Consider the following 24605-nt stretch of genomic DNA (forward strand, 5'->3'; position numbering starts at 1 on the left):
AATTAAGGGGCAATTTAGTGTGGCCAATTCACCTACCCTGCACATCTTTTGGGTTGTGGGGGCGAAACCCACACAAACACAGGAAGAATTTGCAAACTCCACACGGACAGTGACCCAGAGCCGGGATCGAACCTGGGACCTCAGCGCTGTGATACAGCAGTGCTAGCCACTGCGCCACCATGCTGCCCAAGTGTTACAGAGATGACTTATCGAGAATTTATACAACTCAAAATTAAGCAACTCACTTAATAGCCTATACATATGATTATGCTGACGCACACATACACGCGCACAGATGGATGTTACTGGACTAACCATCAAGAGACCCAGGCTAATGCCCTGGGGACACAAGTTCAAAGACTGCCACATCAGCTGATGGAATTTAAAATTAATCAATAAATCTGAAATACAAAGCTAGTCTCAACAACGGTGACCATGAAAACCACTATAGTTAACGAATGTCCTTTAGGCAAGAAATTCTGCCATCCTTACCTGATTTGGCTTGCATCTGACTCTGGACACAAAGGAATGTGGTTGACTCTTAACTGCCCTCTGAAATGGCCTAGTAAGCCCACATTTCAAGGGCAATTAGGGATGGGCAACAAATGCTGGCCTTGCCAGCGGCACTCACATCCTAAGAAAGAATAAAAAAACCTTCATTCCTTTCACTGTAACAGGTCAACTGATGGCTTATTCCAAGCACCACGTAATTAAATTTTGCAGTATTACTACACACCACAGTATTACTACAGATACACCGTGAAGCAAAACCAAAGTCAAACTTAGAAATGGACCATCATTACAAATATACATTTAAATCAACATCAGATAAAAGTAAGTTCAATAAATCGAATATTACCCATGCAGAGGGCGGCATGGTAGCACAGTGGTTGCACTGTGGCTTCACAGCGCCAGAGATCCAGGTTCAATTCCCGGCTTGGGTCACTGTGTGTGCAGAATCTGCACGTTCTCCCCGTGTCTGCGTGGGTTTCCTCCGGTTTCCTCGCACAAGTCCCGAAAGACGTTCTTGTTAGGTGAATTGGGCATTCTGAATTCTCCCGCAGTGCACCTGAACAGGCACCTTAGTGTGGCGACTAGGGGATTTTCGCAGTAACTTCATAAAGATTATCACAGAATCACAGAATAATAATGCAGAAGTGGTCCTTCAGCCCATCAAGTCTGCACCGATGCATGAAAAACACCTGACCTGCCTACCTGATACCATTTGTCAGCACTTGCCCCACAGCCTTGAATGTTATAATATGCAAAGTGCTCATCCAGGTATTTTTTAAGAGGATGTGAGGCAACCTGCCTCTACCACCCTTCCAGGCAGTGCATTCCAGACTGTCACCATTCTCTGGGTAAAAAAGCTTTTCCAATCACCTTTTCAATCAATTTTCCAATGTGGGCTGGAAATCTGGCATGCAGGAACAGGGTGCCACTGCACTTGCCAGTTTACTGGGCTCAGGTGGCACAGCTAATCATAATGACGCAGAATGCAGTTGCCGTTTATTGGCTACAGGACTATTGGGATTGGTGGGGGACCTTAAAGACAGCTGCACCTCTTAAAGAAGAATTGCACTCTGGCTGGAAACATTAGGGAGAACGTCTGTTAAATATATGGTTGATAAGATAGTGAGAGGGCACCAATGTTCTCCAATAATGCCTTGAAGGATCTCATGCAGGAGAGAGGAGGAGGGATATCCTCTTCACCCCAGGGGACAGGTAGTCCTCCAGGCATCTATTTCACCAACAGTGCAATAGGATGGATGAGCATAGTTGCAATTCCACAAGATACTTAGTGAGATAACTGGAATGGCTAAGTTAAATGATGCTCTTATACTCACTGCTCAGAGGGGCACCATTTAATGGCTCATTCTTAACAGACAGCAAATACAAGACTTCCCTCATGCATTTACCTTCACTTTCCTACAATCCCTGCACTTTACTTCACTACTAGGCTGTAAAAGTACAATCTAATTCAAATATAACTAAATAAATCTCTTTATACTCCCATCATCACTTATAACCCTCACATCTTTAATTAGTTCCACTCTGCTACTCTTTCTACTACTCTTTGATATGAAAATTGGTGTTGTGGTAAATAGCGAGGAGAAAAGCCTTAGATTACAGGATGACATAGATGGCCTGGTCACATGGGCACGATCAGTGGCAAATGGAATTTAACGCTGAAAAGTGCGAGGTGATAGCAGGAATACAGAATGAACAGTAGGACACAGGAAGGACAGAGGACCAGAGAGACCTTGGGATGCATGTCCATAGATCCCTAAAGGCAGCAGGGCGGGTACAGAAGGTGGTTAAGAAGGCATATTTGATTTTATTAACCGAGACATAGAATATAAGAGCAGGGATTTTATGTTGGAGCTTTATAAAACGCTATCAGGTCACAGCTAGAGTACTGTGCAATTCTAGTCACCACACTGTAGGAAGGATGTGATTGCACTAGAGAAGGTGCAGAGGAGATTCAGCAGGATGTTGCCTGGGCTGGACTGTTTCATCTATGAAGAGAGGCTGGTTAGCCTGAGGTTGTTTTCTTTGGAGCAGGAAAGGCCGAGGGGGCACCTGATCGAGGTGTACAAAAGTATGAGGGACATAGTTAGGTCAATAACCAGGGGGCATAGATTTAAGGAAGGAACAGAAGATTTGGAGGGGATTTAAGGAAAACCTTTATCACCCAGAGGGTGGTGGGAATCTGGAACTTGCTGCTTGAAAGGGTGGTTGAGGTAGGAACCTTCACAACATTTAATAAGCATTTAGATGAGCACTTGAAGCACCATAGCATACAAGGCTATGCACCAAATGCTGGAAAATGGGATTAGAATAGAAGGTATTTGATGGCTGGTGCAGACACAGAGTCTCTGTACTATAAAACTCTATGGGTGACTTTCTTTTGAAAAATGGCTGTGTCATTTTGGGCAGGAATTGCAGGGTGATTTCTGCTGAGAGTATGGGCGCAATTCAGATTGCTATTCACCCACACTTAGTGCAAAAAACGAGCCCCCATACGAAACATGTTGATTCTGAGTCCCCAAACATGTTGTTTGTCAGATTCTGGGCTCAGCAGTTCACAGCTAAAAAGGGGGAGCAGCATTTAAATGGTCACTCAGCACTCACTCCCAGTCAAGCCAGGAGGATGGCAGCATTGAGAACTGCTCCTCGATTTCTGGATGCAGACCTGGCCAGGCTTCTGGACACCGTGGAGGAGGTGGACACCCTGTATCCCTGAGGGAGTAGGAGACCCAACGGCACAGTGACAAATGTCGCCTGGAGATAATGCAAGCACATGACAAGGAGGACCACCATTGTAGCCACCTGGGTTGGCCACTTCCCGACTTAAAATGGAGAACCGCAAAGGCTGAAGGGAAATTCAGCCAACACAGGCAAAGACTAGCAAGTGCAGAAATCATGTATATTGAAACCTGCAAAACAACCAGACAGCACTGAAACCAGAAGCTATCAGCATAGTAATGCAGCAGCCATCTGCATAGTAATGAGCGATTTCAAGGCACAATGGCAACAGTTAAGGTGAATAAAGCCAAGCCAGACTCCTCGGCGCCCGCAGGAGCCAAGACAAAGGAAGGCCAACGGACATTTAGGGACCGCCCAACGATCAGCGAACAACTCCAGTATTGGAGAAATCGATTCAAGTGATCGGAACGTAGTCCAATCACTTGGAACCAGGTACGGGGTCCGCCCCAAAGAGCGGGAAGCCCCTGGGGACTATAAAGTAAAGCCCCCAAGTTCAAATCGTCCTTCTTTGGCAGGGTCACTCAGCAGCTCAACCCAACCCTGGACAGTAATCTGCCTCGCTGCCGCCAACCAAGTAAGTCTCAAGTCAACGCTCACTACGAGATAGGCGCTCCTAGCTACCAGTCCATACCAGCTTTTGAATCCTGCAGACTCAGGACCTGAACGAAAGGCCATTTGTTCCCCTGACCTGGTGGGCCAGTCCGAAGCTAAGTATAGGCCTTTTAGTGATAGGAATAGCCTAGAAAGTAGAGTTTATGCATGAGTAGTGATTTACTGTGTATAATAAATGTGCTTTGATTTGAATCTTACTAATTGGTGTGTTGAGTTATTGATCATTACTTGAACTTGAACCTCGTGGCGGTATCATAAAGATACCTGGCGACTCTAGAGCAAAGGTTAAACAAACAGAGCAAATTACGATTTAAGAGCCAACCAAAAGTTAGCAACACCGTTATGCAAAGAAAATGAATGACCTATGAGCTGCAAGAGTACGTTACCACCTCTCTCCTCCTGGCATCAGTTCCGCCTGCCATCCTTCAATTCCCAACTCCCACCCCCCATCCAAATCCACTGGCTGACACCTTGCACCCTCCAAACATCCCATCTCCAAGCTTGCTCTTCAGAAGCCCCTAGTATTCACCATCACAACCCCTTAATGTCTAGGCACAGCATCCATGCATGCCACCTGTTATACACCCCCGACTCATCAGACGGGTGGCTCGCTATGCCCTCTTTTTTTGTCCTTGCAGAAGATAGCCCATAATAAGAGGGAAAGGAAGAAGCCGTTACCAGAATGCCAGAGTTGCAAGTCCTCACCCACTATGATGAAAGGACCCTGGATATCGCGGGGTTGACCAAGGAGCAAGTCCTCCCCAAACAGGCGCCGGAATGTGGCGACTAGGGGTTTTTCACAGTTACTTCATTGAAGCCTACTTGTGACAATAAGGGATGATTGCTTTATTATTATTATTACAGATCACCTGTCTCAAGTAAGTTGTTGAGGTCCCAGACAATTATCCTTCCCTTTCACTGAATCCATGCCCATTGTCTTGCATGGTCACCATCTGATGGGGCCAGGCCATCCGGTGTTGCCTCTGGACAAGGTTCTCCCTGAGCTGCTACAGATGATAAGCAGGAGCCGTGAGAATCAGGAGGGGGAATCAGCAACATCCCTGTGACTGCAAGGCCGATTGGAGGAGTCCCAAAGGTTTCAGACGCAGGACGTGGTGCTGGCACTGCATGGCACCACAGTGGAAAATCTGGAGCACGATATCCGCATCATGAGTGGTGGTGTCCAAGCCATGGCTCAGTCTCTGGCGACCATGAATTAGGGCCTCGATGTCATGTTCATGAGGAACAGGTCCCAGACACAGGTGGACATTGCTGAGGCACTCCAGTGCTTGGCTCAGTCACAAAAGACCATCGCTGAGGGTTTCAACACCATGGTGCAGACAATAAGGGGGATTGTCCAGGATTAGCAACGCCAGATGACTCTGAGGTTTCTGGAGCTTACACCATCTACCCCTCCATCCCACAGAGTCACCCTGGGCACGACGGGCACTCTCAGGGAGGAGGAAGCATTGGATCCCATCCCAGGACCTTCCACCAAGGAGACGCAGGCAATCTCCAGTTCTTCTGAATCCCCCCTCCTGACACCGGTGCATCTGAATGGCAACGAGCAGAACAGGGTAGATCTGTGACACCTGTGACATTGGTAAGTCGGCCGGGGCTCTGCGGCTCCAGGTCCTCCAGAAGACAACCGCCCAAGGGCATCAGAGGTCACAGGGCACGGAATGCAGCAGGCCACGTCCACCTCTGACGTGCATCCTGGAAATACACCTTGACGTGGCACTCGACCACAGAGAATTAAGATGTTTTAGGAGCACTGAGTGGGCACTGGTGAAGTCAGTATTGATAGGTGGGGGAATGGTGAATAGTCACAGGAAATGCTCACCTGTAATACATGTCACACTGAAAAATGCAACGTCTCTGTCATTTCAATCTTCACAACAAGGTTGGTCTCTATCCCCATCTGGAGTTGCTCCATGCTGCAGGCTCCTCAAGACACACCACCAGTGAGAGCATAGGAAATCCACAGTGACAGACATCCTGGACTGAAAGCCTCATCACTCACTGGACACAGACGACCCTCCCCCACACCACCGCAGTGGTCCAAAATTAAGAGTCCTCGATGCAGACTCCATCATGAGGTTGAGTGTGAGCATGCTATCAGCACCAAGACATGAGTCATACTTAATTAGCACCTGAGGAGCATCCCAATTTCCTCACGGTGATTGGTTATCACCCTCCTGCCTTGAATAGTGCCAAAACAGGCCCATCATGTACCATAGATCCTTGGAGGTGGGAGATGGGGGGGGGGCGGTAACAGAGGGATATGGGAAGGGGAACAGGAAGCTCGGGGAAAGGGTGGTGTAATTGGACGGTGGGGGGGGGGATAGTTGTGTTTAGCTGACAGATGCACAGCCTCATATCATGCAAATCTGGAGGCTTTGAGGGCCTCCCTGGTCCTCCAGGCAGGTTGGACCCTTGCTGCCACCTATCCTCCACCATCCAGGTCCTCAAGACCGCATGTTCCCTCTTTTCCTTGTCCAGAATTTTTCCCACTGCTTTGCCAGGTTGTGGCAGGCACAACAGACGACCACAATGCACAAGACCCTTGGGGGCTGTATTGCAATGCTAGAGCATCCCAGGCAGCAGAACCACATATTCAGTAACCCGAAGAAAATACCACTCAAAACCAGATGGTAGCGTGTGCCTCATTGTATCAAGATTCTGCCTCAGTCTCAGGCCTCCCCGCACAGGTGTCATCAGCCATGCCCTCAACGGCCATCACTTGTCCCCCACTAGCCATCCCGTCATCCTGGAGTGGTCCTTGAAGACAGCGGGGATCTCAGAGTTCCCCAGGATGAAGCTGTCATGCACGCTCCCAGGATGGCATGCAGGCGCATGCATGACCGTGATGCAGTGGTTGTACAGGATTTGGATATTCAGGGAGTGGAACCTCTTCCAGTTAATACAGGGCACTCTTTGATTCCTCAGTGCTCGCAGGGCAACGTGTGACACTGAAGGCTCCCTGGACCTGGGGCATCCTGGCAATGGCCATGAATCCTGCAGCCCGGGCATCTTGGTGGGCTTGGTCCAGGTTAAAGTTGACGGAGTTGGATGCCTGCATACAGAGCACCCATCACCACCCGGATGCATCTGACATCTGCAAGATGCCACAGATCCACGCTCAAGCCCTGGAAGGACCCAGTGGCATAAATATTCAGGGCTGCCGTGACCTTTACGGCCACTGGTAGTGGGTGCCTTCCTCCTCCCTATGCTGCCATATCCGCAATGTCGTGGCACTGGTGCCACACTGTCTCCCTGCGGAGATGCAGTCTTCTGCAGCACATGGTGTCCTTCAGCTCATGGTAGGACCATCGAATCCTGTGAACCCCAGCTTGTCTTTGGTGTCCCTTTCTGGCCCTCTCCTTAATCTAATAGGCGACCGGGTCTTGAGAATGTGCAGAGGCCTCCTGCCCATGTGGTGCAGGCTCCAGTCTGCATTGGCCTTGATGCCCTGGTGACATCTGCCCACCTCAGCTGCGACGATCAGCACAACTGCAAACTCAGCAGGATCTATCCCAACATTTATCTTTGCATCTGGAAGGATTTGGAGGAGGAGAGACACCGATGATCAGTTAGGTCTTCATGTTGTCTAGCCCGCCACCCTCAGCCTTTGCCTTTGAGGGAGTCTTCCCCTGGCCCTGACTTTGAGAATGATGCAGCTAAGGGTGCTGAGGCATAATGATGATGGCCAAGTGGTTGTAGTGGCCTGACTCCCTGGGTTGTGAGGGGACACAAGATCTCAGAGTCAACGAAGAGACAAACAACCATGCGTGGTTGATACCCAGCCTTGAAATCACACCAAAGCACCTCGGTAGCCAGAAATTGCACTGTGTCTTTAAGTCCAATGGGGAGTCGGTGTTGCAATCCTCCACTACCTTTACCATGACTGTACCGCCTTCTCTCATGAATGCCATCCAATAAGCCAGTTGTGCTGGCAACTCTCGTTCTGCACAATCACTGCCCCCCAGATCAGGAGCCCCCTAGACCCCAGACCTCTACCAGCAACATGAGGGAGGTCGTGTTCAGCTTTCTTCCGCTCATCCAGATAGTTACCCTTTGGCCACAAGATGGTCCGCAGTGGTGAACCCCTGCTCTTTACTGTTTGATTTTTGCCAGCTGCCTATTTGGTGCTGATGCACCTAGACTGCATGCACGCTGTTCAGGCATCAAAGGTTGCAGGACATCCAGTCCACAAATCATCTCCTGGTCTGCCACTGGATTAAACTTTAATCTCGTTAACAAGATTAAAATGAATGCAAATGAGGGGTCATCAGTTTCTCACTCTTTTTGGACAAGATCCTGATCATGCTAATTGGCGTGGACTGGGAGAATGTCCGTTTTAGGCTCTCCCGCTATTCTCCCAACATAGCGGGATCGGCGCTGGGCGCAACGAGGCCACAGAATCGCGCCCTTTGACTCTCTTTAGACCTGCAGATTTTTTCACCTCAAGAATTTATCCAATTCCCTTCAAAAAGTTATTATTGAATATGCTTTTGTTAACCTTTCATGCAGTGCATTCCATACCATAACAACTCGTTCTATCATGCTTATTCTTCATGTCACCCATGTTACTTTTGCCTTTTTCTAATGACCATCTAAACTTGTTCAACCAGCTTTAAACCTTCAGTAGGTTGACCCTTTTGTGATGCGTCTTTCTATCTTGTACTCTAGGTACAGACAGACCATATACGTACTTCGGTATCTCATTAACACTTGATTATTAGTATTATTTCTAAATAGGGTTCAGAGTAGGCACACTGTCCTAGGCACGATTCCAAACTCTCTCCAGTCTGACACATGACTGATTCTAGTGTCAGGGGATCAACATTATCTATGTAATATATTAGCACACCCCAGGTCTGCCTGTTCCTGAACCTTCTTTAAAATTGTACTACTTTGTTTATATTGCCTCTCCTCAAATTCCTTACCAAAATAAATCACTTTATACTTGGCATTAAATTTTACCTGGCATGTCTTTCTAAATCACTAAATATCTACATTCTTCAGGTGTCTTGTACGATCTACTTCAGTGTTAACTACATTTGAGTCCCTTGCCACTCTGTAATTATGCTCTGTATACAAAGTCCAGGTCACTAATGTATATCAAGACTATTTATGCTACCAGTCCATGGGGTGTATCACTGTATACTTCCCTCCAGTCAGAAAAACAACTTTCACCACATCGGTCTACAGTGAACTGTAAGATGCAACAGATGTTACCTGTTGCAACCTGAAATAAGACTGTGGCTTACCAGCTGAAGGTAGTGGTGACCTTGGCAGCCTCAAGCATTGCACTCCATGTCCTGATACAAGGTTCAAGTTGTAGCTGAGACAAGTGGCATAGTTTGATGACAGTCTCCTTGGTGAAGCACAGGCATCTCATACAGTGTTTCTCAGTAAACTTAATGTAGGAGAGGTACTCCCTTTGGAGATAGCCACCAGAACCATGCTCTCTTCCTCCTTCCTTCCTTTTCTGGTAGCTGCTCCTGTTTTGTGGTATTCTGTTTTCCTTCATTTTTAGCCCCAATGAGACTATCCATGTCTGAGGCTGAAACTATTCCAAACAACGAGGCTAATCGGCACAATAAAAAAATCTGAAATGAAAATAAGTGCAAGAAAAACTCAACAGGTCAGGCAGCCTCTGTGGAGAAATAGAGTTAAAGTGAGACCCTTATGACTCTTTTACAGAACTATGCAAAATCTGTCTCTGTTTAGGCAGAGTGAACTTTCCAGAGTGGTAAAGAACAGCAAAAAAATAAAAAAAGTCCTGCAGCCTTCAATGAGAAACCAGAAACTAACCTGTATGATCCCTCAAGATCCTTTTAAGTCGGGCTCATGAAGCGGACAATTCTATCCATTACCACCAAGTTGGCTGTAAAAGTTCAGTACATAACAAGTGAAACACTGGGTCATTCAAAATGGAGAACGCAAGACATACAGGATCCTAATTTGAATAAATTATGGTGAACATTAAATGTTTCTGACTTGCAGTATCCATACCAGTGTCCATACCATTACTAATATGGCGGTTGACACACTAGCAGCTGGAAATGGCACACCATATTGGAAGCTTGTAAATAAGTTAGCTCCCAAATATATAGTCAGAAGAATCTTACTTATAACTTCATTAATTGAGAGTTCTGCAGTCTCATTCTCTCATATATAAAAAATAAAGTCCACAACTTCATATCAAGTACATCTAATTGTATGGGATCAGTGATCAATTCATCAATGCGACATAAAATGAACAAGTTCAGACCAAATCCAAATTCTTTTAAGGTAAATGATATTGCACACTTGATTAGTATTGAATTACGTCTGCACTTGCACAAATTTAGCTTGTTCACGAGCACAATCTCAGGAAAAGGTTGATTATTAACATATCACAGGACCAGCTGTATCAATGTTCAAATGCAATGATGCATTATTGATATTACGGATTATTGATATGAATGTGGTAAAGTATTGAATATTGCAATGGTGAAATATCTTTCTCTTTATACACTCTGAGACTTGGAGACCTGGACTAGAAATAAAATGTATAACCTTTTTTATTTTTCTCATTAAAAATAATGAACATTTATAACAAAGTGTTTTGTCAGGAGCTGCACAATTTATATTCGTCTATACACTGAAAATCCAACCGGTTCGGGCACTACAGTATTACAAAATATTGCTCTAGGGTCAGCATAAAGAAAGACTTGAATTTATAAAGCATCTCATCAAGTCTCTCAGAAATGTCCGAAAGCACTTCATATACAATAAATTACTCTGAAAAGCATTGCTTGCTGTTGTTTCTGTAATTTAATGCATCATCCAAAATATAGCATTCCCACAATGCTGCACCTCCCTTAGTATTACTGCAGTGTCAGTCTAGATTATGTTTTGACATCATAGATAGATTTCACATTATCCTGGCAGGTGGGACATACAGTGGGTTAAGTTTCACCTGGGTGAATTTGAAGAAACAGGTATTAAATTACTCACAAGGTTTAATAGCAGGGCCTGTTAGATCAGACCGATAAATTGACAATCAATGAAGAATGGAAATTTTGAAGTAAAGATGAAATAGAAAATGTATCAGAAAGCATTCAAAAGAGAAAGAAGTTATGTTTGAGAGGCTACTGAAGCACTAACATATCTTTGACTTCCAGAAGCTGACTGTCTAGCTGTTCATCTGTAATATGTCCTGTTTTTATTTACATTTGTTTGGAAATATGGGATTCGGATCCCTCATCCTATGTAGCTAACAGATTGTGAATGCTCCCTGCTGGTTGCTAATGGATCTGCATCATTTGGATACCATCAACCAGATTGCTGCATAGTGGTGATTTGCAGCTGTAAATAGAAGACACCATCTCAGATACATTTCAGAAACAGATCTTCAAATTGGAAGATGAAAATACTGAATGTGTGTTCTGCATTAAGTAAAAATGTCAATTTTTAAAAAATGAACAAAGTCGTTTATTATAATCACAGGAGTCCCAAGAAGAATTCAGAGATTTATTGTGAAAATAAATGCAAGGGGGCAAAGTAGTACATGAAAAATGAAAGGAAATGAAAATCGCTTATTGTCACAAGTAGGCTTCAAATGAAGTTACTGTGAAAAGCCCGTAGTCGCCACATTCCGGCACCTGTTCGGGGAGGCTGGTACTGGAATTGAACCGTGCTGCTGGCCTGCCTTGGTCTGCTTTAAAAGCCAGCTATTTAGCCCAGTGTGCTAAACCAGCCCCAGACTGGGCCATCCAAAGATGTCGGTTCCCATCCTGGCCAGCTTTTATAGGTCTGATCTAACAGGCCCTGCTGCTAGGCCTCCGCCTCTCAATGGGGGGAGCTCGTATTCCATGAGCCCCATGGGGAGATCAATCGGCTCGTCCCCATGAGTCTCCTGGGGGTAATTACATAGTTAGAATGTTATTGCTTCAACAATCATACTCACTAAACTAATGACAAAATGTGAAAATAAATGGAGATTGGCTCCAAACTAAGCATTTGGGAAAGTTGTACATCAGTCTTTGACATTCCATGAAATGCCTTCAGGAACATTCATTGGCATTTAAAAAAAAATTAGATGTAAGTTTACTCATAATAATTGTAACCATAAATTTAATGTAGTTGTTGTACTTCATTGAACATGTGCCCAAGTGCTGTGTTAAATGCTGAAATTGGTTCTTTGCACGGCTTAATTTACTGTTGCTAACCATTTCCTAGAGAACAAAACAAGGCAGGCTGCTGGAAATCAATGCAACATTATTCATAATTAACTGTGCAGTTACAAATGGATCTCGAAGGGAAGGGTTTATACATTAATCAAACCAATCAGGAAATTAAAAATGAATGTTTTATTTAGCGAAAGGAAATTATTGCAATACACTTTGGGGTTGATATAATGTTAATGGCACATTTAATCAAATAATTTGATCTCATCTTATAAATGGAAGTGATATCTTCAACAATATTCAGTCTGTTCCTTTAAGCCTTTTTGCAAGTTTGACTTGAGACATACATTTATCAATGGAAACTAAGGAACTGATTCTTTCTCATTGATTTTAAAAGTCAAGATTCTAAGGATTGATTATTATATACTTAGTGATAAGTGCATGGTAAGATGCCACCTTCAAACTTTATAAAGGAATGAAAGTCCTTTACATGGTCTTTTTACTGAACATTTCTGTGCTCTTGTAGGTTAATACTGAGCATTGTACTACAATATCTAGCACACTGACCTTGTACCTATAAATTTTATATTTTGAATTAACTTCTCAGCTGAAATGTGTCTTTGATTTTCCAGGTCAAAACCTCAAATTTCCGCATGCGTCCTGATCTATGGTTACAGCATGAGTACTGGGCACAATTCCAGACTTTTATTTTTAAAGAGCAACACATCTCAGTCAGGGAAGAAAATGTCAATAACTGCATCATGTTTTGATGTTAAATAACCAATGAATAGGATTTGATGGTAGTGGACCAGCTGTCATGGCCACTCGAGAGTGCAAAGTATTTGATGAACAGTTCTTTCACCATTTGGAAATCAGTTGATAAATATGAATGGAAGCGATCACATGGTAATTTCTCCAAGGTCACTGACATCATTACGGCATGAAGCACAAAAATAAACAAAGGCTAGGGCTTATTTTAGACCAGTTCAAGATATTTACAAGCATCATGTTCACATGTGACTAAAAGTCTTACTCTGATCTGCCACCGAGACTGCAAATTCCAGGGCGCTTTGAAATTTGATATTTAGTCAGCAAGACATTGAGTTTATTTCCAACTGAAGCCAATGCAGCATCTTTAGATCTTCCTGTTTATTGCCCAGAGCATCTAGAACTGTCAGCATGCCACTACCAATCTAACCACACTTTTCCCTCACAATAAATATACATAGTCAAATTGTTTTAAGTCCTACATAGCAAATACTTAAATTGTAAATTTGAAATCTTAAACGTAAGTTTCTAATCCAACAAAAGTTAACGAATGTAACTATAAATAAATGATTTTCAACTTTTAAATATAGTGTAATTTAGTACAATGCATTAGTATGCAAAAACTCTAGTTTTTAATGTGCTGCAATATGATACTTCATCTCCAAAAGGCATGCTATGGATTATCCTTTGTCCATTTAAGGTGAAGACTCATTTTTTGAGTAACCTTTATTTCTGAGTCCATGATATTGTGCTTAGTACTACATATTTGCAGTTCCAAAACTTATAGTAATAATGAAAATTCCTAAAACCACGGAAGAAAAACACAAACATAGCTCACATCTATTTGATAAAATCTGAACTGAATTTTTAAAATATTTCAAAAGGTAGCTTACAATTTCAAAAGTGAATTGTTGAAGCTTTGTACCTACTGTTTAAAATTGTTTTGTTCCCACAAGTTGGAAGGGGTGATGCTTGAAATGGTCAGCCCTTCTGGAGACACAGTCCTATCTTTATCCTCTGTTGTGCTATGTGGCACTATGCTAAACAGAATAAATTCAAAACAGATCTAGCAGCCGAAAACTGGTTTTCTTTTTTTATTCACTCATGGAATGTGGGCATCGTTTGAGAAGGTGGTGGTGAGCTGCCACCTTCAACAGTAACAGCCAATGTGGCGTCGGTGTACCCACAGTTCTGTTAGGAAGTGAGTTCCAGGATTTTGAGTCAATGACAGTGTAGAAACACTGGCTATATAGTTCAAAGTTAGGATAGTCTGTGGTTTGGAGAGGAATGTGAATTTACAGTGCAGAAGAAGGCCATTCGGCCCATCGAGTGTGCACTGACCCTTGGAAAGAGCACTCTACTTACGCCCACGTCTCCACCCTATCCCAGTAACCCCACTGAATCTTTTTGGACACTAGGGGCAATTTAGCATGGCCAATCCACCTAACCTGCACATCTTTGGATTGTGGGAGGAAACCGGAGCACTCGGAGGAAACCCACGCAGACACAGGGAGAACGTGCAGACTCCCCACAGACAGTGACCGGGAATCAAACCTGGGACCCTGGAGCTGTGAAGCAACTGTGCTAACCATTGTGCTACCGTGCTGCATGATGTTCCCATGCACCTGCTTCTCTTGTCTTTCCAACTGGTAGAGGTGGTGGGCTTGGAAGGTGATGTCGAAAAAGCCTTGGTGAGTTGCTGCAGTGCATTTTGGTAGATACTGTGCATTGCTGCCAGTGAGCATCAGTGGTAGAGGGAGTAAATTTTGAAGGTGGTGGATGGGGGTGCCAATAAGTGGGTTGCTTCCCCCCCCCCCCCCCACCCCCCGAGGGGTATTGAGTTTCTTGGATGTTGTTGATGCAGCACTCATCCAGGCATGTGGCGAGTATGCTATCATACTCCTGACTTGTGCCTCGTAGATGATGGACATGTTTTGGGGAGTCAGGAGGTGAGTTACAATTGCTGAATTCCCAGCCTTTGACCTACTCTTATAGCCACACTATTTCTATAATTGGCCTAGTTACGTTTCTGACCAGTGGTCACCCCCAGGATGTTGATGGTGACAGATTCAGCAGTCACACTGACATTGAATGTCATGGGAAGATGATTAGATCCTCCCTTGTCAGAGAAGGTCACTACATGTCACTGGTGTTGAACAAATGTTACTTACCATTTGTCAGCCCAAGCCTGAATGTTATTCCAAGTCTGGCTGCAGGTGGGTACAGATTGTTTAAGTATCTGAGGAGTTGTGAATTGTACTGAACACTGCACAATCATAAGCAAATATTCCCAATTCTGCCCTTATTATGGAAGGAAACGGTGGCACACTGGTTAGCGCTGTTGCCTCACAGCTCCAGGGTCCCGCGTACTCGGTGTCCGTCTGCGTGGGGTTTGCACTTTCTCCCCGTGTCTGCGTGGGTTACCTCCGGTTTCCTCCCACAGTCCAAAGATGTGCAGGTGAGGTGGATTGGCCCTGCTAAATTGTCCCTTAGTGTCCAAAAGGTTAGGTCGGGTTATGGTGGATAGGGTGGAGGCGTGGGCTCAAGTAGGGTGCTCTTTCCAAGCGCCAGTGCAGACTCAACGGGCTGAATGGCCTCTTTCTGCACTGTAAATTCTATTAAAAAAGGAAGTCATTGATGAAGCAACTGAGGGGAGTTCAGCCCAGGCCATTTCCCTGAGGAACTCCTGCAATGATGTCCTGGAGCTGAGTTGATTGACCTCCGGCAACCACAACCATGTTCTTTTGTGCTTGGCATGACTCCATCCAACCAGTGGAAAATGTTCCCCTGGATTCCCATTTTTGCTAGGGCTCCTTGATCCTACACTGAGTCAAATGCTGCCTTGATGTCAAGCATAGCCAACCTCACCGCATCTCCTGAATTCAGCTCATTTGTCCATGTTTCGATTAAGGTTATAAGGAGATCAGGAACCGAGTGATCCTGGTGGAACACAAACTGAGCGTCAGTGAGCAGGTTATTGCTGAGTAAGCACTGTCGACAACCTCTTCTGGAGTCCTGGATTTGGAGACGAGAAGCTCTCGGCCAATGTGTCTGAGTTCATCCACTACAATAGCAAGCCCATGGTCTACTGTAGGAAATAGGAATAGAATCAGGTCTGCCGCCCCCAGACTTGATCGGAGGAGACCACAGGAGCTGCTCAATGCCGAGGCGAGGCACATGAATCACAATAAGGTATGTTGTCACTTATTGCAAGGGAAATGGAATATAAAAGTATGACTGTTTTGCCACAGTTGTACAGGGTGTTGGTGAGACCACATCTGGAGTACTGTGACAATACATCAACAATTTGCATCTCCTTATTAAGGATATAATTATATTTGAAGCAGTTCAGAAAGGTTCAATTGACTGATTCCTGTAATGCAGATGGTTATCTTGTGTGGAAAAGTTGGACAGATTCAGTTTGTATCTATTGGAGTTTAGAAGAATGAGCTGTGATCTTATTGAAATATAAGATCCTTAGGGGACTTTACAGGGTGAATGCTGAGAGAATTTTTCCTCTTACCGGCCTGAATTTTTCAGATGGTGGAGTCTTACTTCCTGCCATCTGAACAGTTGGTGGGAAACATATCCCTGCCGACTCTGAGTGCCCCTCGGCCATTTCATGCTCAAATTAATGTTAATTGGCTGCAGACGGGACATTTGCTCCTGATTTGGGAGGCAGTCCAATCCGATTGGCCAGCAGATCACCAGTCCCGACAAAATCAGAGTTGCACTGAACCAAAACGAAAGCTCAGCGGGATGATGGAGATTAAATCTGGCCACCAGAGCCCAAGGTAAGTTCATGGGGTCCCAGGGCAAGGAGAGTAGGAATGGCCTGGGTGGGGGCAAAGTGGAGGGGTGGGGCGTTCAGGGTCTCAACGGACAAGCTCAGGGCCCACCAAACCTTGGGGGGGCACCCAAGTTCAGAAGGTAGCTTCCGAGGGAGGCTTCCACTTCCTGTCCGAGATTTAATTCAGTTCATTTTCAGGCTTTGCCCATGAAGGTTCAATCCTCCAACCAACCGAAAAATTTAGGCTGGGTGGAAAATGATACTTAAATGTCCAAAAACTGGTCACTTAATGACCGCAACTGGGGCAAGGGATGTGTTCCCCATCTGAGGCCTTGCCCGCCCTTAGAACATTGCTTGGTCTTGAGTGCCTGCATAGACCCTGTCTGCAGGAGGAGGGTGGCCCGTGAACAACCTGAGAGAAAATTTGTTTGACTATCTGCCTTTGAACTGTGTTTGACATGAACTTTGAATTCGAATACGGACTGGGTCTGGCTGAGAACCTAATCCTGGTAAAACATTACATTTCCAGACACCAACTAAGAGACTCTGGGCACGATTCTCTGGAAGAATTTCTAAGTGTGCTGGCAAGCGGGACTTGATGCGAGTTTCCTGGCGCTCGGTCCAGCGAGTCCGGCAACGCTATTCAACATTAATTGGTCCACTTAACGAGGCTTCACGGGCTTCTCGCCCCGAAAGCGGGTTCCCAGCTGTGTTGCCGTGACCGGGCTTGCCAGTCCCCCACTAACAAGGTCAAGCAGCACTTAAGCGGCAGTTGCTCAGCCAACCCCATCCAGCTCGCAACAATGGCGCTGAGGAGACCAGCCCCAAGATTTAGGGATGCTGACCTTGGGAGGCTCCTGGATGCCCCCCAAGATTTGGTGGGCCCTGAGCATGTCCATTGAGACCCTGAACGCCCCACTCCTCCACTTTGCCCCAGATAGAGGCCAGGAGGGATGTCCTGTTCCCCCGAATGTCCTGGAGGGTGAGCCACAAGGCAGCCAGTTCTGCCTGGGACGACGTGGTGGCAGCAGTCAGCCCGGGCAGCCTGACCCGGGGGACAGGCCTCCAGTGTCAGAAGAAGACCAATGACCTACACCGGGCAGCACGAGTGACTAGACATCAACGTCCCCCACACCCCTCCCACCCCCCAACGGAGTATCCCCCCAGGCGATTCCCAACCCTCCCTCCATCCCCCTCCGCCTTCAGCACTCTCTCCACCCACCCCTTCAAACCTCCCTCTACTCCAAACCTCCCTCCACCCCCTTCCACTTCAACCCTCCCTCCACCCCAACCCTCCCTTCACACCACCCCCACACTGTGAACCACGTTGTGTGGCTAATGATACCCTTTCTGTGTCTCCTCAGGAAAAGCTCTCCCATAATCGGCAGGAGAGGGCCCAAACTGGGGGTGGGGTCTCAGACTTGATAATCTTCCTCCTTTGAGGAGCGGGCCCTGGAGGTGACTGGTGTGGCCGAGGACAGGGCGGTCACCAACGCGGAGGCTGGCAGAGCTGAAGAACCACTGGGCTCCACCCGAAGGACCTGTCAAACATGAGTAATGATTGCCTTACTAACTGACTCATCCCTCCCACTGACCATATGTCCATTCTCCCGCAGGTCCAGCAGCCGACGGCGACGACCCATCCCAGGCAGCACCCTCTCCTGACCCCAAGGAGAACACCTCGGAGGGGAGCTCAAGGCTGCAACTAATATAGTTTTTTTTTTAAATTATTTTTATTAAAGCTTTTTTCAACCAGGATTTTTACATAACAAATAAAAAGAACAGTAAACGAAAAATATTTAACAAAACAAGGCGGCTGCTATCATTATACAAAACAAAAAAACCCATTATATCAACAAGTCCCCCCACCTGAGCCCCCGCCGTTGCTGCTGCTGCTGACACTTTACTGCTCCCCGAGAAAGTCAAGGAAAGGTTGCCACCGCCGGGAGAACCCCATCAAGGACCCTCTCAGGGCAAACTTTATTCGCTCCAGGCTGAGAAACCCAGCCATCTCGCTAACTCAGGTCTCCACATTAACAAGATCCGCCTCCGGGCTACTAGGGAGGCAAAGGCCAACACCTCAGCCTCTTTTGCTTCCTGCACTCCCGGATCCTCCGACACCCCAGATATCGCTATTGTTGGACTCGACTTCACCCACGTGTCCAAAATCCTGGACATAGCCCTCGCAAAGCCCTGCCAGAATTCTTTAAACGGTGGGCATGCCCAGAACATATGGACATGGTTCGTTGGACTCCCTGCACATCTCGCGCACCTGTCTACCCCAGAAAACTTGCTCATTCTTGCCGTCATCATGTGAGCCCGGTGCACCACCTTAAACTGAATCAAACTGAGCCTGGCGCATGATGCAGACGAATTCACCCTGCCCAGGGCATCAGCCCACAGGCCCTCATCCAGCTCCTCACCCAACTCCTCCTCCCACTTGCCCTTCAGCTCCTCCACTGACGCTTCCTCCGCCTCCTGCAGCTCCTGATATATGTCTGACACCTTCCCCTCTCCTACCCAGATGACAGACACAACCTTGTCCTGTGTCCTGCGAGGGGGTAACAGCAGAAATGTCCCCACCTGTTTCTCGATAAAGTCCCGAACCTGGAGGTATCTGAAAGCATTTCCCGGGAGCAGGCCGAACTTCTCCTCCAGCGCCTGCACGCTGGGAAAATCCCATCTATAAACAAGTCCCCCATCCTTCTAATGCCTGCCCTATACCAGCCTTGAAACCCCCCATCTATCCTGCCTGGCGCAAATATATGGTTGTTCTGTATCGGGGTATCGGGGAACCCTCACCCCTCCCCCCCGCGGCTACGCTCCAAGAATAACCTTTTGACTCGCGGGGTTTTATTTGCTCACACAAATCCCGTGATAATCCTGTTCACCCACTTGAAAAAGGATTTGGGGATAAAAAGGGGAAAGCACTGAAAAACGAACAGTCTGCACTCTTCACAGTCTGCACTCTTCCCGCCAGGGAAAGCGGGAGCATGTCCCACCTTCTAAAGTCTCCCTCCATCTGCTCTACCAGCCGAGATAAGTTGAGCCTGTGTAGGGCACCCCAGTTCCTAGCCACCTGCATACCTAAATATCAAAAGCTCCTCACCACTCTCTTGAGCGGAGCTCCCCCAGTCTCTCCTCCTGGCCCCTGGCGTGGATTACAAACAGCTCACTTTTCCCCACGTTCAACTTGTACCTGGAGAAGCTCCCAAAGTCCCCCATTATCCGCATGACCTCCCCCATCCCGTCTAGCGGGTCCGAAATATACAACAACAGGTCATCCGCATAGAAGGAAACCTGGTGCTCTTCCTGGGGGAAGGGTTCCTCTCTCCTTTGCCTCGTTAAAGGTTCTGAGCAGGAGTGGGCTCAGTAGCTCCGAGAACTTCTTATAAAATTCTACAGGGAAGCCATCCGGACCCGGGGCCTTGCCAGTCCCTTAACTTCCTCCTCCAACTCAATCGGGCCCCCAGTCCCACCACCCGCTCCTCATCCACCCTTGGAAACCTCAATCAATCCATAAATTGCTTCATCCCTTCCCCTCCTCTTGGGGGTTCTGACTCGTATAGCTTCCCATAAAACTCCTTGAAGACTTCATTGATCCTCTCTGGGCTCAACACCTTCCTTATCCCATACTCCCCCGATCTCCCTGGCCACATCCCTCCTGCGAAGTTGGTGCGCTAGCATCCTACTTACCTTCTCCCCATACTCGTAGACTGTCCCTTTCACCCTCCTCAACTGTGCCTCCGCCTTCCCAGTGGTCAGCAAATCGAACTCCGCCTATAATCTCCGGCGCTGCAACTAATATAGTTGCGGCACAGCTGTCATCCCCACCCTCAACCAGCGCAGATACACGCACCTCGGAGGGAGATATTAGTGGACAGGCTTCTGGGGCATAATCTGATGAGCACCACACTGCTGATGGTGCGCTTCTAGTGGAGGCAGGAACCCCCAGACAATACAGCAGTTGGAGGTCTGCTAGGTCCCAGCTTGATGCTGAGCCTCTGGAACAGGGTGACCCGGAGCTGATGGAGACGATAGGGAGTGGCCAGGACATTCAGAGGGAGATGTCAGCATCACTATAGCAGATCCATTACCGATTGAAGGAGTCCCAGAGTCTACAGGCGCAGGAGATGGCGCCGGCCATGAGTGACACTAAAGCCAACATTGCTAGGGTGGCGACCGCTGTAGAAAGTCTGGTGCATGATATCGGCGTGAAGGTATCTAAGGCGTTGCGCAGTCGGTGATGGCCATGGCTGAGGGTCTTGGCAGGATGTCTGCCTTGCTGGATGTAGAAGGAAAGTAATGTGAGGAATTATTCATTGCTTTGAATTGCTTAGAAAATATATTAATATTAGTTGCTATTATAAAAAAGCACTTGCTAAAGCATGTTGGGATTGCTTGACTATATTTTAACACTGTGCTTAGCAATATCTTAGAATGGTGGGGAAAGTAAAAAGTACTGGTAAACAACTTTTAGATTAATCCTATTGTGCTGACAAGTTGTTCCAGCCGAGGACGACAGGATGTGCTGCAAAATGTTGTTGGTTAAGAGATAATGAACTAAGAGACTATAGTCGTATTCCCAAGATGTCTAGCATAATCATGGCCAGACCAGATGTTGTTTTGCATGAAAAGCTGTTTATTTCTGTGTATAAAGATAGGCTCTGCACTGCTGTAAGTCAGAGCGCTGGTGAATGGTCTTTGACCATTGCAGGCTCTCTACGATATCGTGTTAATAAATTCCTGAAGCGAAGCTCGAAGTCTCCGTCTAATATTATTTCCACGACACTGGGGGATGTCACTGTGGTAGGCTACATTAGGGGTATTGCTGTACCGAGGTGGGATATACCTTATACTGCAGTATGAGTGGTGGAACCTGCCTGCTGGTTCCGCCCAGCAGGCGGAGCATAAGAATCTGTGTTTCACCCACAGCAGTCATTCAGAGCTGCTGGGGTAACTACTTGTTCATTAAAGCCTTCAATTGGACTACAATCTCACTTCAGTAGTGATTGATCGTGCATCAATTTAATGAACAAGTTGAAGAATGGCTGCTCTCCCCATCAAGCCAGAGTGTCTACAAATCAACCCCCACGTGGCAAATACGGCAGCAACTTTTAAACATTGGCTGGCATGTTTCAAACGGTACATCAGGACGGCCCCGACTACCCCCACGGAGGAACAGAAAATGCAAGTCCTCCACTCAAGGGTGAGCCCAGAAATCTACACGCTCATCGAAGACGCGGACGGTTTCGAGGACGCAATGACTTTGTTAAAAGAGCACTACGTCCGCACTGTGAATCAGGTATACGCTCGGCATCTTTTAGCAACAGACGGCAGATCCCAGGGGGATCACTGGACGATTGTTACCGCGCATTGTTAGTGTTAGGTAGAAACTGTAACTGTCCACAAGTCTCAGCCAATGACCACACCGAACTCTTAATACGGGATGCTTTTGTTGCGGGCATGCTGTCCTCTAAAATCCGCCAGCGACTGCTGGAAAACGACAAGCTAGGGCTTAAAGAGGCATGGAAACTTGCGCACTCCCTAGATGTAGCCTCCCGCAACGCCCAGGCCTACGTTCCCGACCGCGCGATACCCGCATGGACAGGGTGGACCTCACCCACGGCCAATTCCAAAGCACCCCTAAATTCCCCACAAGCTTGTGCAGTGCGGCAGCCAGCAAACCCCGGGGGGGGGGGGCCCAATGCTATTTTTGCAGGCAAAACAAACACCCCCGGCAACGCTGCCCGGCCCGATCCGCAATCTGCAAGGGCTGTGGGAAGAAGGGGCACCTCGTGGCAGTATGCCAGACCCGGTCGGCCGCCGCTGTCTCCACAGGCGAACCGGGCCCGCTGCCATTCCTCTCCTCACAGGCCATGTGCAATTCATGGGGGCAGCCATCTTGGATGACGTCTCAGGACCCCGACACGGCTGGCCATGTATCGCCTGATGAGATCTCCCAGCCGGCCATGTGCGATTCATGGGGGCAGCCATCTTGGATGACATCTCAGGACCCCCACTCGGGTGGCCGTGTATCGCCTGATGAGATCTCTCAGCTTCTGCCACAACTTGCCTCAGTGACACTGGGCCAGTCTCGGCCCCGAACGCTTTCAACCGCTACGACGTCAGTACTCATCAACGGGCACAAGACATCCTGCTTGATCGACTCTGGGAGCACGGAGAGCTTCATCCATCCCAATACGGTAAGACACTGCTCCCTCACTGTACACCCGATTAAACAAAAGATCTCCCTGGCCTCTGGGTCCCACTCTGTGGAGATCCGGGGGTACTGCATAGCCAACCTCACGGTCCAGGGCATGGAGTTCAATAACTTCCGACTCTACATCCTCCCCCATCTCTGCGCTGCCACACTCCTGGGACTGGACTTCCATTGTAACCTGCAAAGTTTAACGTTCAAATTCGGCAGCCCCATACCCCCCCTCACTGTCTGCGGCCTCGTGACCCTCAAGGTCGACCAACCTTCCCTGTTTGCAAACCTTACCCCCGATTGCAAACCCGTCGCCACCAGGAGCAGACGGTACAGTGCCCAGGACCAGACCTTCATTAGGTCTGAGGTCCAACGGTTACTGAAGGAAGGCATTATTGAGGCCAGCAACAGACCCTGGAGAGCTCAGGTGGTGGTTGTAAAGACCGGGGAGAAACATAGGATGGGCATAGACTACAGTCAGACCATCAACAGGTATACGCAGCTCGACGCATACCCTCTCCCGCGCATATCTGAAATGGTCAACCAGACAGCGCAATAGACCTTATATCAGCCTACCACCAGCTCCCCATTTGCCTGGACGACCGCAAGTACACTGCATTCGAAGCAGATGGGCGGCTCTACCACTTTCTAAGGGTTCCCTTTGTTGTCACAAATGGGGTCTCAGTCTTCCAACGGGAGATGGACCGAATGGTTGACCGGTACGGTCTGCGGGCCACGTTCCCGTACCTCGACAATGTCACCATCTGTGGCCACGACCAGCAGGACCACGACACCAACCTCCGCAAATTCCTCCATACTGCAAAAATCCTTAACTTAACCTATAACAAGGACAAATGCGTGTTTAGCACCAATCGCCTAGCCATCCTCAGCTACGTACTCCATGATGGAGTCATAGGCCCAGATCCTGAATGCATGCGCCCCCTCATGGAGTTTCCCCTCCCCCACTGCCCCAAGGTCCTGAAATGTTGCCTGGGCTTTTCTTATTGCGCTCAGTGGGTCCCCAATTATGCGGACGAGGCCCGCCCACTAATCCAGTCCAAGGTTTTTCCCCTATCGGCAGAGGCCCGCCAGGCGTTCAGTCGCATCAAAGCAGACATCGCCAGGGTGACGATACACGCAATCGATGAGTCCCTCCCCTTCCAGGTCGAGAGCGACGCATTAGACATAGTTCTGGCTGCCACCCTCAATCAGGCGGGTAGACCCATGGCCTTCTTTTCACGCACCCTCCACGCCTCAGAAATCCGCCATTCCTCTGTCGAGAAGGAGGCCCAAGCCATCGTCGAAGCTGTGCGGCATTGGAGGCATTACCTGGTCGGCAGAAGATTCACTCTCCTCACTGACCAACGGTCGGTAGCCTTCATGTTTGACAATGCACAGCGGGGCAAAATTAAGAATGATAAGATCTTACAGTGGAGGATCGAGCTCTCCACCTATAATTACGAGATCTTGTATCGTCCTGGGAAGCTCAAAGGGCCTCCTGATGCCCTGTCCATCGGCACTTGTGCCAGTGTACAAGTAGACCGACTCCGGATTCTCCACGACAACCCCTGCCATCTGGGGGTCACTCGGTTCTTCCACTTTGTTAAAACCCGCAATCTGCCCTACTCCATCGAGGAGGTCAGGGCCGTAACCAGAAACTGCCAAATCTGCGCGGAATGCAAGCCGCACTTCTACAGGCCAGAGAAAGCACACCTGATGAAGGCTTCCTGCCCCTTTGAACGCCTCAACGTGGATTTCAAAGGGCCCCTTCCCT

General features: G+C 47.6%; 1 protein-coding gene and 1 long non-coding RNA gene across 5 annotated transcripts in view; one reads left to right on the forward strand and one right to left on the reverse strand.

Annotated features, from left to right (window-relative positions):
• The window catches only part of ppargc1a (peroxisome proliferator-activated receptor gamma, coactivator 1 alpha), a 1145293-nt gene that overhangs the window by 847877 nt on the left and 272811 nt on the right, over window positions 1-24605 (reverse strand). The gene's annotated exons all lie outside the window — the stretch shown is intronic.
• Window positions 1-24605, forward strand: part of LOC140408788 (uncharacterized) — an 89165-nt gene that overhangs the window by 43860 nt on the left and 20700 nt on the right. Inside the window, exon 3 of one of the 2 annotated variants that reach the window (XR_011940200.1) lies at window positions 12695-13662. The exons of the other annotated variant lie outside the window; for it this stretch is intronic. This is a non-coding gene — a long non-coding RNA (uncharacterized lncRNA). Of the gene's footprint in view, window positions 1-12694; window positions 13663-24605 lie in introns of those variants that run through there. 2 annotated transcript variants of the gene reach the window in all.

The sequence above is a fragment of the Scyliorhinus torazame genome, chromosome 3 (assembly GCF_047496885.1).
Source record: "Scyliorhinus torazame isolate Kashiwa2021f chromosome 3, sScyTor2.1, whole genome shotgun sequence".
Taxonomy (NCBI): Eukaryota; Metazoa; Chordata; class Chondrichthyes; order Carcharhiniformes; family Scyliorhinidae; genus Scyliorhinus; species Scyliorhinus torazame.